General features: G+C 34.2%; 1 protein-coding gene across 3 annotated transcripts in view; it reads left to right on the top strand.

The window, feature by feature from the left end:
- The window catches only part of NLGN4X (neuroligin 4 X-linked), a 204,168-nt gene that overhangs the window by 14,350 nt on the left and 174,080 nt on the right, over positions 1-15,738 (top strand). The window contains exon 1 of one of the 3 annotated variants that reach the window (XM_081946793.1): positions 10,513-10,631. The exons of the other annotated variants lie outside the window; for them this stretch is intronic. The gene's annotated coding sequence lies outside the window, so the exon portion shown is untranslated. Of the gene's footprint in view, positions 1-10,512; positions 10,632-15,738 lie in introns of those variants that run through there. 3 annotated transcript variants of the gene reach the window in all.

Raw genomic sequence — 15,738 nt, 5'->3', positions numbered from 1 at the left:
AATTTGTATGTTGAGTTCAGTATTGCTTGCTATAAAGTGCTTATGTTGAAGATTGTACTGGTGTTTGTTTTTAATGTTGCTTGTATACATAGGTCTGAGAATAAACACTACTGTGGTCAAAGACTGGTTCAGTATTAAAGTCTTTTGCTATGCAATAGAAATACTAGACTTAATTTGATAGATCTTGATTTTTGAGATAACAATAATTCTGAAGCTGTAAGGATCAGGAGCAGGTCAAAAATAATGCATTTCTTCCCAATTACCAGCATGATAGGCAGCATCAACATGTGTATATCAAAAATAACCACAGGTAATTTATCCAAGGTTTTGTGAACTGAAAGCATATTGGAAGGAGAAAAGGCACAGATGTTTCAATCATTTTCTCTTCAAATGAAGTTGACATCTTACAGTAACATATCATTCCATGCCCTGAATAATATTTACAATGATCCCATGTTTCTTCCTTTCTATAGCAATTCTTAGAATTAATTGAGAGGCCATACAATAACAATATAAAGCTCAACCAATTCTATATCCAATTCAAACTATTTCTAGTCCAAAGCAACTATTTTGACCCTTCAAGAATTGCTTCTTGGGATAGCTCAATTCTGGGATCAAAGTGCTCATTTTATATTCAAAAACAGGATTGTTTCAATATCAGAACACTTCTAGAATATTGAAACAAAGAGAAGAATACTTCCTGTAAAGTTGGAGCAATCCATTTTGAACTTTGATAAAAACCCAATTATAAGAATGTTAAGATAAGAAAGTGACATGTTTCTACACAAATTGAAATAGAATAGTAGTAGTTTGTGTTGATAATTTTGAGTCTGGAAAACTGAGGGTGCATCATTAACCATAATACTCTCTGTGGGAACTGAAGTCCTTTTGTTTACAGGAAATTACAAGACTTTGGTTTTGTATAAAAACATACGACTCTGTGAATTTTCTTATCTTATTTGTATCTGTTTATAAGTAAATAAACTATAAACTAGGTAGACATCAACTGATGTTTGTGTTCAGTATTAGATAAAGAGAATATTCCAAAATATGCTGAAATAGTTTAGCATTGTACAAAACATCATCTTTGGTTGCCAACCTGAGAGCATTAAAAAATATCACTATAGCTTAGAATTTTAGTAGAAAGCAATTACTCAGATGCATAAATTTGATTATAAGCAGTATGTGTGTTTGTGTATCAAAAGTCATGACCCATGGGTCAATCACATTACGTTTTATTGTTTTTTTTTCATAAAAAATATTGCAGCACATAGGATTGTTCAAGCTTCATCTATCTTTAGGGGAAAAATGGCAACTAATTTTTTTTGTTTAATGTAATTTATATAATTATCTATGGGGCCTGGCTTTTAGACCTCTGTAATACCAACTAACAGGGATATTACAGTTTTTAATTAAGTAATTATATTGACATAATCTAAAATAATTTGTAACTTAAAATATTATATTTGTTTCAAAGATACAACATTTAAATAAAGTTAAGAATCGTGCAGCTGATGAATCTATTATGAATAGGACAAGTTATTTAATTTTCCAAAATGATGTACTACTTCCCTAGATATCTTTGTTCATTCTACTTAATTTGAGATGATGATGATAATATAATTCTATTTGATTTCTTTCTACATACAATTTGAATCCAGACAATAAATTTAAAACATTATTTCTCAACCTTAGCAACTTTAAGATGAGAAGACTTCAACTCTTAAAATTCCACAGTAATCCAACAGTGATATAAAGTATTGTATGGTTTTTCTTCCGTTAAATGAAATGCTATGTTTAAAGCGAAATATGCAAGGAATTGAGATAACATTAATTTAAAAGCTTAATTAAATCAAATGTTTCATATTTAAAGTCTTCTTTTCAACTAATAAGATACTAAAATAATTCTGAGAGTGGTATATGTTTATTTGTTATTTGCAATTTATATAGGAGTAGCAATAGCACTTAGACTTATATTACCAATTTAGAGTGCTTTACAGCCCTCTCTAAGCAGTTTACAGAGTCAGCATATTGCCTCCAACAATCTGGGTCCTCATTTTACCCACCTCAGAAGGATGGGGACCTGAGTCAGCCTTGAGCCTGGTGAGATTTGGACTGCCAAATTACAGGCAGCCAGCAGGCAGCAGAAGTAGCAAAGAATTACCTGCAAAGGTATTTAATTTTTTTCCATTCAATCATTTCAGATTCTTGAAGACTGCCTTGGACAAGTCCCTACAGTTTTCTTGGCAATATTTATCATAAGTGGTTTGCCACTGCTGCCTTCCTAGGCTGAGAATGACTGGCCTAAAATCACCCAGCTGGATTTGTGCCCAGGGCAGGACTATAATTCATGGTCTCCCAGTTTCTATCCTGATACCTTACCCACTATACCAGTCTGGCTCTTTAATTATTGAAACCCTAATTTGCTTTCAATATAAGGTTCTTCTTACCTTCTTTTAGTGCTTGCCTTGTTCTTTAGGAGTAATCAGGTCCCACTCTAGTTGAAAGTGGCTCCTTCCTATCTTTCAGAGGCTGGTGATCCTGGTAGGATAAAAAAAACAGCAATGGAAGATGTTTTTATCTGCATGGTTTGTAATGAGAGATGAGGACTTTTCAACACTTCCTTTGAAGAGTTCTGGTCAATATGGCATTGGGTTCTGCCCAAAAGACCTTTTAAATCCACCACAAATGAATTTCATGTTGTTCTCTTCTCCCCCAGGTCATTTATGTACTGTTACTGCTGCTGCTAAATAAAAAAAAGCTGATTGGGCCAATTGGTTTTGCCATCGGAAATGTTGGTGTGAGCATGATTGTCAAACATTGATCTTCCGTAGCTCTAAGCCAGAATAGCATGTTGCTATTAGATATTCCAAAATGGATCTTGACTACCACCTGCAAATGATGCTTGGAAGTAAAAAAACAATATCTAGCCAAGAGGAAGATGTTGAATATACAGGATCATACTATGCTTGGAGATAATCTACTAGAAAAAAAATCATGCCTTCCTGAAAGCTATAGCTGACTAAATCTACTGCTTGTTGTAGTTTTTTTTTTAAAAAAAAAAATAAGTATTATTAAACAGTCATTGATAGTCAGCAGGATTAGTGATACCCCAATATTTCTCTGCATTGGGTCTGGTTAAATGACCTTTTACTAACCTTTCAAGAATATGAATATTCCATTTTCATGCACAAGTGTATTGAGATTTGTCTCATGGAAGACAAAAGTAACTCTTTTTCAGATTGGGGAATGCTAATGGAATGCTCCTTGAATGGACACAACAAAGAGCTATGACTAATGGCGATTAGCTATATTGTCATTAAATAGGGAGAAGAATAAAAAAAGCTTCTTCCTTTTCTATACTTGGAATAAAATGTGGCTAAATGTTCCTAGTATCAGAAGAATAATTTGGGGTTCCAACTCGAGTCGGGGTGACACAAGAATAAAAATGAGATCTAGACAGCTGTGAGGAATGAAGAAATATTTATTCCTATAAGCAAAACAGTTTGCCTGGGGTGTTACGAACATACACTTCTGCTGGGAGACTTAATTTAATTAACTCTATTTGTGTTTGCAGACCTTACCTTTTGACATGTGAATTACTATGTTTCCCTGAAAATAAGACCTCCCCAGAAAATAAGCCCAACCTGGCTTTTGAACGCATGCGCTAAAATCAGCCCTCCCCTGAAAATCAGCCTTCCCTGAAAATATTGTGACACTGTAGCAGCCATGAGCTGACCATGCTTGACGCCTCCTGCACCTCAAAAATAGTAAGACCTCCCCAAAAATAAGGACAAGCGTGTATTTTGGGGGTCAAAAGAAAATAAGACCCTGTCTTAGTTTTGAGGAAACATGGTAGGTCTGGGTAACTTCCTCAAAGTAACAATACAGAGCAATTTATTGAAAATTGGAGGCAAAATACTGGAATTCAGCAATACAATCATCTTAGCCTTTTTTTATATTTTGGGTTGTTTTTATTTAAACATGAAAAACGTTGAGAAAATGGATTTTTCCTTTGTTTTCCACTAACTTTTCCAAATCTTTCTCTTTATAGTTATGTTTTACTGATTTGTTATATTGCAGCTTTTTTTAGACTTTCACAGAGGACAGACAAATGAAATATTTCTACTTAAGTTGAATGAACCTAAAAGAATAGCTGTAAGAATGTTAGAATTAGCACTTGGATGCAGTTGTTAATGTAGCTTTAATTTTGATAGCTTGATGGGAATTTTGATGGGAGTTATCTTTCCTAAAATATAGCAGTTTTTACTACTACTAACAATGTTTCCTTTAAAAAATGTAATAGCTCAAGGGCGTGAACATGAAATTATCATACCTAAGTGAAAAGATAGTTGGAAGCTTAATTATATATTTAAAAGGTGAGGGAAAATATATATTGTGTCTTCAAATAGATTTGAGTCTTGGAAACTACATAGAAACATCCATGTAATTTTCTTGACAGCAATTAGATTTGTTACTGCCCTTTTTTGAACTTTCTTCAGCTTTCCTGCATCGTCTACAGCCATAATATTTCCTGGAAATCTTCCATCCAAATATTAACCAGCATGACCTTCCTTGATCCAGTCACGTATTGCTACCTCTACTTAGATATTAATCAATCAGACTAGGACTTAAATGATGAACTCTTTCTACAAAAGCATGAATAATTGTGAATATATATATATATATATATATATATATATATATATATATATATATATATATATATATATATATATATATATATATATATATATATATATATATATATATATATATATATATATTCCCATAGAACAAATTATGAATTTATATTAATAGGACTTTTTAATACACTGACTTTTGAAACAAGTTTTTTAAAGATTTGAAAAGCATGAGCATTGAACATAAAATATGTTCATATTTTACCTCCTTTTCAAGGTCCCATTAAGGAAAAAAATGTTCATAATCAAATTTTCTTTTATGAAAATAGCATTGGTTGAGGGGAATAATAAGAATAATATAACCTTCAATATACTTAGCATGTTCAGAAACATTGATTTGTTACATCATGTTTTACAAATTGTTCTTTGATTTCAAAACTTGGGTGCTGCTAGAACAGAGTAGTGAAATAAAAGGATTTTTAACTGATGAAACATAACTGTATCAGTGTATTTCCATGCCAAATGTAAGCAATCCACCTAAATTATGCTAATTGGTGCCCTAGAAGAAAATGATACAGCTGTTTAGTGAATTAGCAAAGTAGAGATATTTTCCTTTTCAGTAGAATAAATTTCAGAATATTCTTGCCAGAAGGAAATCTGTTGTGCACACATTTTTTTAAAAGACAAGATTATACATCATATTTTGACACCAAAAATTCATTATTTCTATTATGCATTGAATATATTTTATGTTCTTAGTTACTCTGAGCATCTATATTCACTATATTTAAATAATTGTCTTTTATCTGTGTAATTTTCCAAACTATTAGCATAAATATTGGAGGAACATAAGATGGAAATTATGACCAGAATTTGCTCTTTAATTTTGTTTATTATTGAAATAGAATTGATATGTTGCCTTTCAGCATAGGCTCTTCAGCATAGATCCTACAAGCTATGATCTTATAAAATAAAATACTATATATTAACAAATAAATTAATAAAATATGTAATTGTAAAAGATATTTAAATGTGTAATGGAAAATATACTTTAGTTTGCAGTTCAGAACAAAGCAGCTCCCACAGTTGAAATCTTTTGTTCTGACTAAAAAAATGTTCTTGTTATAAGAAAATTTTAAATATTTCTAATGTTCTAGCCAGTGAAAACAATCAGTACCGAAAATAAGTTTGTTCTCTGATTCTCTTTATAGGCCACAAGGATACTGTGCCTGTTCATGCTGATTGCTTAGGCATTGGTCATCTGATGGTGTGGCAGCCACTTAAAAAGGGCAGATTAATGGAGTTGTGCTTGGTTAAGGTAAATTGATAGATGATATATTGGGGTAGGTGGAGTGTGACCAGATTCTGTCTACATCCATCTCTGTTTCACAATCCACTGTTGAGAGACAGTGTAGGACCAGAACTCAACTGAATGGTTCATCATTCATTTGCATGATGGCACACATCAAGCTTGGTCTCAAATGTAAGCTTTAGTTTAAGCAACTGGCTTCTCTTGAGGGAAGGTACCTGGCTGAGAGCTGATAACACAGATTACCTACTGCTGCCAGTGCTGATAAAAACCCTTGGACGATGTTTTAGCAAATCCTTACACTACTCCCAAAATTAAAGGAAACGTTTTTATCCTTGACATTATTATTTGTGCTTTAAACTGAGAATTGGTTTTTAAGCTTGTGCTTGAATTACTCCTATACTTTGTACACCTATTTTGGCAGTAGCTTTTAATAGCTTTCTGCTTTTATTAGCAAAGAAGAAATGAGACATGATTCTGTCAAAAAGATGGACACTTGGACTCAGGTTTCTTATACTTCATTGTTATTTACTAAGTGTGCTTTTATTGATTGATTAAATCTAACTACAGAATGCTTGGGTACATAGTTATCACATATACTGTATTTACCTTATGTGACATCAATTTGTTTTGATTGTGTCACAAAATAGGTTTGTCTTGCCCTTTAAAGGAGAGTAGTTCAAAGAAAAGCAATTAGAACAATAAAATGTTATTGCAGTTAACCTTGGGGCTATATTGTTTTCCTGTAGCTCATTTGTATTCTACCCAGTGATGCTTGAAACACTTGTGTACAATCTTACTCAGGCAGAAAGTTTTCTTAGATAATTTTTGTCTTCCCTGGGGGAAGACCAAGTTGCATTCTGCTAATATTCATAAGCATAGGAATATGATATGGTAGATATATTGGAACAGGAGATCTGAGTTTAAATGCCCATTGTTTATTAGATAATTATGGTCGATTTACTGTTTTTGGCTGAACAATCTAACAAGACAGTAATGGTAAAGGTTTCCCTGTTCAGTTGTGTCTGACTCTAGGGGGCAGTCCTCATCTCTGTTTCCTATTCTAGGGAGTCAGGTTGATCTGAAGACACTTCCATGGTCATGTGGCCGCAATGACTATATATAATACATCTAAAATGAGGAAGTTGTGAGCACCTTGGAACAAGTAGGATAGACCAATGTTGTATGCAAATCAACTATAGAAAATTCAATTCCAAAGTACGTACAAATCTTTCATATCTAACTTTATGAGCCTTTGTAAAACAGTTTCACTAAATAAGTCTAACTTTTCCCTAAACATACAAAATTGCTTGCAGGATGGTGTTGGAATGCATCAAATATATTGATGTGATTGTCACTTCTATTAAATGCCTAACATATTTGGTTTGGCAGCTTACAACATTGCACAAACTGCTTTTATTCCATACATCCTTAAATTTCATTTATTCCATATAACAGCTATTGATCATTTTACCTGAATTCTGCTTACCTAAATGAAAGGTTAAGAATAACATTTTGTATAATCAGAATATACCTGTCAACATGAATTCATTTATCCAAAAAGTTAGAGGTGAAAATCTAGGCATGTGACTATGGTTTAAAAGAAGTCCTTGGTTTATTTGTGCATGCATTTTTAATCAATACTTACTAACATTGAAACATAAAAGGAATAAAATATTTATAGGACTGGGGACAGTGGGAATTTAACCATTATGCTTTATTGAGTCTTATTTTACCCAAATCAATCAGCTCAGGGAAAATATGTGTAGATAGCTTATCAAAGCAGACCTACCATAAGGATGTTGGATCCTTGTGAAGGATTTCAAGATACTAACATGGACAAGATTTTTTGATTCAAAGCTAATAGGCAAAAGAAATACAGATAGTCCTTGACTTACAGCTACAATTGAGCCCAAAATGTATGTTGCTAAGTGAGACATTCATTAAGTGAGTTTTTGCCCCATTTTCTGACCTTTCTTGCCACAGTTGGAAAGTAAATAACTGCAGGTGTTAAGTTAATAACATGATTAAGTAATTCTGGCTTGTGAATTTTGGTCACATGACCCTGGAGACATTGCAGTGATCGTAAGCATAAAGTACGATCATAAGTCACTTTTTTTTCAGTGCTGTTGTAATTTTGAATGATAACTAAATGTATATTGTAAGCCAAAGACTACCTATTAATTACCACACCCAATTTAATACCTTGCCCCAGTTACATTAACCATGGTAAAAACATGGCCCAGCAGTTTTATTTTTTTCTGCCATTTCCTTAACACATTGCCTCATCCCATCCCCAATCTCAAAATCATTCTTAGCATTCTTAGTTATAGTTTTTAACCAATACTTATTCCTTGTGTTAATCATGGAAAAAAATCAGTATCTAAGTCAGTGGGTCTCAACCTTCCTAATGCCGCAACCCTTTAATACAGTTCCTCATGTTGTGGTGACCCCCTAACCATAAAATTATTTTATGTTTTCTGTATTTTTTTGAAAATACGTGTTTTCCGATGGTCTTAGCGCAGGTAAGGAGACCCCTGTGAAAGGGTCATTCGACCCTCAAAGGGGTCCCAAACCACAGGTTGAGAATCACTGATCTAGGTGGTCATTAGGAGCTGAAAGCAACTTTATGGCACATATTAAATCAATCAATATTCCTGTAATCATTTGTCAAGTCATTTCAGCTTAACTCACTTCACTAACAATTTAGTTGATGTCAAGTATCCCCGAGGGTGAGGTTAGTCTGGTACCTCTCAGCCCAGAAGCGTCAAACTCACGGCGTCACATTGTCATAATGTGACTTATTGTGACTTTGTCCCCTTTGCTAAAATGGAGGTGGGGGTGGCCAGTGTATGATGCATCTGGCCCGTGGGCTATGAGTTTGATACCCGTGTGTTAGCCACTTTAAGCTGTGGCAGGCATGCTTTTCCATCCAGCCCCTAGGCATTGGTTCCAGAGCCATTCCGTTTGGGACAGTTTATGTTTCAATCTGGAGTTTCTTTGTGTGCCCATCAGTTTCAGTTTCAGTTTATTAAATTTATAAACCGCCCCCTCTCCCCGAAGGGACTCGGGGCGGTGTACAGAAAGAAATAAAATATACAATAGACAACAAAAATACAAAACCCCAGACAAACAAATTGGGCACAAAGTCTATAAAATAGTCATAAACTAACTGATGATTAAAACCAATTAAAACCAATTAAAATACCCCAGAATTTAAAAATTTTAAATGCCGGCCAGGAAGGTCAGGGTTAAATTATAATTATGAGTGCAATTGGGCCATCATATCTTTAAACTGCTTTCTAGCTGAAAGGTCTGGATTGACTTGAATATCATTTAACCAATAACATTCTTCTTCCTGTGACTGTTAGTTCTTTGGGTTGTTTTTGAACATGGGCTTAGAGTTGTTCTGGAATAGAGCTAAACCCAGGTCCAACAGAAGGTTGATGTTTGAAACTAGGGTTTTAGACAGTTGTATTCAAAGTAAATTTGTTTCTCATTTCTTTAAAAGGTGAACATGTTGGTCTAGTTATCTGTCAAATATTGCCTCTGGACAGTGAATGGTGGATTTTTTTCCTACCAGCTGCTGAACTGGTTGGAAGAGAAGAAAACAAAATAAGTTAAATAACACCTATATCCTATAAATAAAGACATGTTATTTGCATGTTCTGTGACAGAATAGGCATTGCCAGTGGAAGCAGATAAACTGTTGGATATTAGTTTAGCCTGGGAAAATACTTTTGGATTTATACTTATCTGGATTTTATTATATGGCCTTGAAAATCTTCCCTCTAGTCTAGTGCATCATGTATTTCAGGTTCTGAACTCCTTCTTTTCCAAAGAATCTGTTATGTTTACTGTAGTTCATCATCATCATCATCATCATCATCATCATCATCATCATCATCATCATCATCATCATCATCATCATCATCATCATCATTATGTTAATCTTTGGTGAGATTCACAGCCTTTGGGGCTGGTTGGTAGCTCAACAGCTCGGGTCCTAACCAAGGACCTAGGAACTGTTAAGGTAACGTCAGGGGATATAAGCTGTTCCAAGTAGGGTGGTTTTTTGTAGAGTCAGAATGTTCAAGTCCGATAAATTTAGAATTTCCAAATAGCGAGGTAGCCCTTTAGGTATTGTATACTTTATTCATTAAAAATGAAACTCAGCCAACTGAACATTAAAAAATGCATTACAAATACCATTGACTGGTGCTAATGGTGGATTCGGTTTGCTGCCAGCATCCTAGGTATCAACCAAGTACCTTCTTTAAATATAAGATGTTCCGAATAGCACAGGTTTTTTTTGCAGTTCTGCTAATGTTATTGCAGGAAGCTGCATTTTGTTGATGTATCTTGTAAAATTCTTGGACATGGTGCCAAGTGCCCCGATGACAATGGGTATCACTGTTACATGCTTCATCTATAGCTGTGTAGTTTTGATGGCCAGGCTGCAATATTTCATTATTTTTTCTAGTTCTTTTTCTTCGACTCTGGCATCTCCAGGAACAGTGATGTCAATAAACTGTACACTTCGCCATCTACAACAGTGATATCTGGCATGTTGTGCTGCAAATGATGATCCGTTTGTATTCGAAAGTCCCACAAGATCTTAACCTTCTCATTTTCGATAACTTTTTCCACTTTATGTTCCCATAACTTTCTGGATACAGGTAAATCATATTTTTTACATAATGATCAGTGGATTAATTTAGCAACTCAGTTGTGTCTAGCTTTGTACTCAGTTTGTGCAATTTTGCTGCATTCACATATTACACGTGAAACAGTTTTGACTTTGTTATTGCAAAGTCGGCAGTTTGGGTTGTCAGTGGATTTTTGTATCTTCGCTTTCATGGCATTAGTTTGTAGTGCTTTTTCTTGAGCAGCCAGTATTAAACCTTCTGTTTCTTTCTTGATAGTTCCCATCTTAAGTCATGTCCATGTCAAGTTGTCATCACATTTTCCTTCAATGTTTTTTTATGTTAAAGTTTTTATTTTTAAACAAAGATAGACAAACAAGACATGTAACATAAAAAAACACTTCCATTGCATACAGTGTGTCGATTGGTTACAAGGTTTTTGTGCATCCTTGCCATAGTCATCACTTAAAATTTATATAAAGTCATATATTGTCAATCAATATATACATTATTATTATTATTATTATTATTATTATTATTATTATTATTATTGTACTTCATTTGTTTGACTATCACTATTATTTTTTCATTTTAAACGAGGTATTCTAAATATGAGTTCATTTATATTATAATAATTCATTACATCATCTTCAATATACCCAATAAAAAAGTATTTTTGTATCCTATTCTAAATCATTCTATTATTTTGGTATTGGTAACATTCTCTAATAATTTTCAATTCCATTTTTTTTTATCTGACCACTGATAAAATAAATCCCATATCCTATAAGATTGTTTATCTTCTTGTTCTCTAATTTCATATGTCAACTTACTTATTTCAGCATGTTCCATTATTCATATCATCAACCTTATATGTATACAATTATTATTATTAAGCATTCATTGAGTATAGCTATTATTACATCCTTTTTGTGTGAAGTATACTAAATTTAAAATAAATTTATATTATGGCATTTCATTACATTATCCTGAAATCATCCAGTGGTAGTACATCTTTATATTCTGTTCTATATAGAATTGTTTATCTTTTATAACAAAACTTTTCAACATCATCTCCATAGTCCTCACTTACAGCTTATATAAAATTTCATATTATCAATCTAGTGTATATAAATGCATTATTGTCATTGTTAATCATTTATTTGACTATAACTATTATTACTTTATCTTATACATAATACTCAAAATTTAACTAAGTTTAACTTAAGTTTTATTGTGACATTTCATTTCATCATCCTGTATCCTTTCAGTAGTAGTGCAGTCCAATATCTCTTGCCATTTGTAAAATCTGCATTCTAATTGTTTTCTTAATGAGTCTTATGTGGACTTCTCTTGGCAGCTTGTTGTTCATTGCATATCTTGTAAAGACTCGAAACCTTTCATCTGTTCCTTCCATCAGCTTGTCTTTGGTTATCACTTGTCCTTCAGTGCTTCTAATTGTTTCTGCCAGATTTTTCCCTTTTCTTCTTCCATGTTTTGAAGCCTGAGATAGAGTTCCAGTTCGTCAATCTCTCCTTTCAATATTCCACACTTATCATTTCCCTCCACTCTTAGTTTGCTGTCAATGTCAACAATTTTCTTACCATTTTGTTCATATTTTTCTGCAACTTTTTGAATATCCTCAAATTTCATCATCATTTTGTAAATATTCTCAACTCCTCCCTCCATTCTTTCTGTTCTTTGTTCTATAATCTCAAGTCCCTTTTCAATGTTCTCTGTACTTATTAGTACTTTTTGAATTTCTAGCATAATTATTTGCAATGTTAATTCCTTTTCTTCATGTTGAGCCATTTTTCCAGGTTGTAATCACTGCCACTAAAACATCCAAGGCTTATTGCTTATTGCTAGGTTTCAAACAAATTCACTACAATCTTTCAAGTCAAGCTTTCTCTTTAGTCTAGCTACTGGTAGTACTCGAAAAGAGCACCTGTATATCAAATCGTGCTCTTCCACTGTCCCTTCCAATAAACAAAATCAAGGACTTTGAGATATCAAATATTCAAAGAAAGTAGTGTTTCCAAGCCTCCAGCCTCTAGGTGGCAGTGTTACTTCTTTTTCCTCTGCTTTTACCCCTCTCTTTGTTCCGAGTTTGAGAAAAAAAATGTTTAAAAGGTAAAATCCAACCGAGCATTGAAAGAGATTCTTGATCCACAGATACAAAAAGTTAGGAAAAATAGAAGAAGGAAAAAAGGGACCAGTCCAATTTAAAAAGTAAGAGGCATTTGTAAGAATGCGAAGTTAAAGAATGATAGATAACACACTAATTTTAATATAGGCTTAATGCACCACTTACCCTCTTCTGTCTTCAATTTTAATTTTACTCTAAGTCTTTTTGGGTGTTTTTTTCTCACCATTTTGACACACTCTCAGTCCTGCTTTCTTTCCGTTCAGAGGCTGTTCCAACTTTCTGCAGTTTCGATGGCTGCTTCTATTGTAGCCAAAAAAAGAGCTTCTCCTGGATCAATCAGGGACTTTGCGATGCCCCTGAGATCAACAGGACGTGCCCTTCTCTATCACCGTCTCTATGGGATGGTTTAGATCCAAAAGGACCATCCAGCATCAGAGATATCAACACCAATCCTGGAGCCCCAGGATTGTATGTCGTGTCGTAGCGACGTCAGCCCCTCCCTCCTCTCCTTCAATGTTTTTCAAATGCTGTCCATGCAAAGCCTTGGTTTTCCATCTATTTAATCTGTCATCCAGCTTTTTTTCCTTATATTCTGCTTTTGTTTCTGTTTTTATGCTGTTCTCTGTTTTCACAGCTTGCAGCAATTTTTCTGTACTTTGGTTCAAATAATCATTCAAACTTCATTTTTCTTCTTCTACAGTTTGATGGATTTGCATCAGTCAGAATGTTCAAGTCCGATAAATTTAGAATTTCCAAATAGTGAGGTAGCCCTTTAGGTATTATTATTATTATATACTTTATTCATTAAACATGAAACTCAGCCAACTGAACATTCAAAAATGCATTACAAATACCAGTGACTAGTGCTAATGGTTGATGCAGTTTGCTGCCAGCGTCCTAGGTATCAACCAAGTACCTTCTTAAAATACAAGATGTTCCGAGTAGCGCAGTTTTTTGCAGTTCCACTGGTGTTATTGCAGAAAGCTGCAATTTGTTGATGTATGTTGTAAAATTATTGGACATGATGCCAAGTGCCCCAATGACAATGGGTATCACTGTTACATGCTTCACCCATAGCCGTGTAGTTGTAGTAGTAGTAGTAGTAGTAGTAGTAGTAGTAGTAGTAGTAGTTGTTGTTATTATTATTATTATTATTATTATTATTATTATTATTATTATTATTATTATTATTACTACTACTACTACTACTACTACTACTTTGTAAGTGTGTGGATATGAAGATATTATTGTTTATCATAGCTGTTTGGATCACTGGATGAATTTTAAGTCTTTCCCTCAAAATCTGAGCACACCAAAGCCTTTCTAGAGTTAGGGAATAGTTAGGGAAACCTCTCATGTTCATGTTATGTTCTTGAGACATGCAATCATAAGATTTTTAGCAGAATATTTACTTTCATGATGCAATATTTTGTGTCTGAATATTGGTTTGTTCTCAAGCCTTTTTAAAAGAGACAAAATTAAAGACTACTTAGATATTAGGCATTCCCAAAATTCTCATATCTAACATCTGACAGATGGCAAAAATGGCAACATACAACTGAATAAGCTTTCATCTGAATGCTCAATGTATTGTCGTGATATAAAAAAAGAAACAATTCCTTAAACACACTAACAATATGAATAGCATGTTTAGATCTCTGGTGGGTCAGTTGTTCATAAGGGCCTAACATAAGTGATCAAGTATATAAATTCTGATGTTTAGGACAAAACCTGAATATCAGGTTATATACCTTTTTGAGAGAAAATAGAAATATGTAATTATCAGATTTAGCGGACCATATTTTAAAAGAAAAAGGGAAAGAAAGATGAAAAAAACTTATTGATATGGATGTATAAAGGAACTAGACATCCAGTGACCTATTGGTTCATCCTTTCAAAGATGTTTCCTTACCTAGAGAAGCAAAATGACTACACATGGTCAAAACAAAACAAGAGAGCCACTTAGTGTGAGGGAAACTGCATCTTCACTCTCCATCCTGGTGTGTTCCCAAGGGTCCCCTCCAGGAAAGAAGGAAGAACGTTCACCTGTTGACTGCCAGCACTTCCCCAGTCAGTTCTATTTCACATATAGGCATGCAAATTTCATGCTGCCCACTGTTGTTAAGAGATTTCAAATTTCAGGTTTTGTTTGAAAGCAGCAATCACTATGCATCTCTCAGGCCTTTCCACCAGCTTGATTGGGTGCAGAGGTCAGAAGAAGATGGGAAAGAGGACAAGATATGACACTACTAGTTTTCCTTGTACCATACAAACAGGGGAGGGATGCTGAGTGCAAAAAACCGGCCCTACAGACAAACCGGAAATTTGGGGACAGACTTCCAGTTTGCTCATACGGGCGGTTTTAGCCCCCGGAAGCCTTCAGGAGGCTTTGCGTGCCCTGACAAATGGCTCCACATCCACCTGTGTCAAACGTGCCATAGGTTTGCCATCACAGGACTAGGCCATGCCAATCCTGCACGCCCACCCAGCAACTGGGCAGAGAACCCCTTGCTAACATTTTTGAAGCCTATATGTTTCTGGGAAGTGTAGCAGGAAGACATGTTGGAGATGAAATGAGGACAACTTTCCAAAATTGTATTCCCACAAGAATCAAGGGTCCCAACAATCTGCAACTTTTCCCATTTGAGTTACCTTGATTCAGTAATTGTTGCCTTATATACCTTTTAATTTCACCCAGTTGAAGGTGACAAATAGACTCAAGAGTTTTAGTAGTATATATTTCATTTGTCTACTTTTCATGCATGTGATTCCTTTTCATGCAAAGGAACTTTCATAATTTTTTCTGCATAAGAATGGTTATCCTTAAAAATAACTATGGATATGTGTCTAGGACAGTAAGACAAAGCAGAGTTACTTTTTTCTGCAGAACTGAAAGCTGTCTTTGAACAAAGACTTCAGTTTTGGAGGTGAAAATGAACTGATAACCCTGTGAAGTGAAAATATGACTCTGCTTCAGGGAAAATAAAATAT

This window comes from Natrix helvetica (assembly GCF_964273705.1).
Source record: "Natrix helvetica genome assembly, chromosome: 3".
Taxonomy (NCBI): domain Eukaryota; kingdom Metazoa; phylum Chordata; class Lepidosauria; order Squamata; family Natricidae; genus Natrix; species Natrix helvetica.
This window is presented reverse-complemented; position numbering and strand designations above follow the sequence as displayed.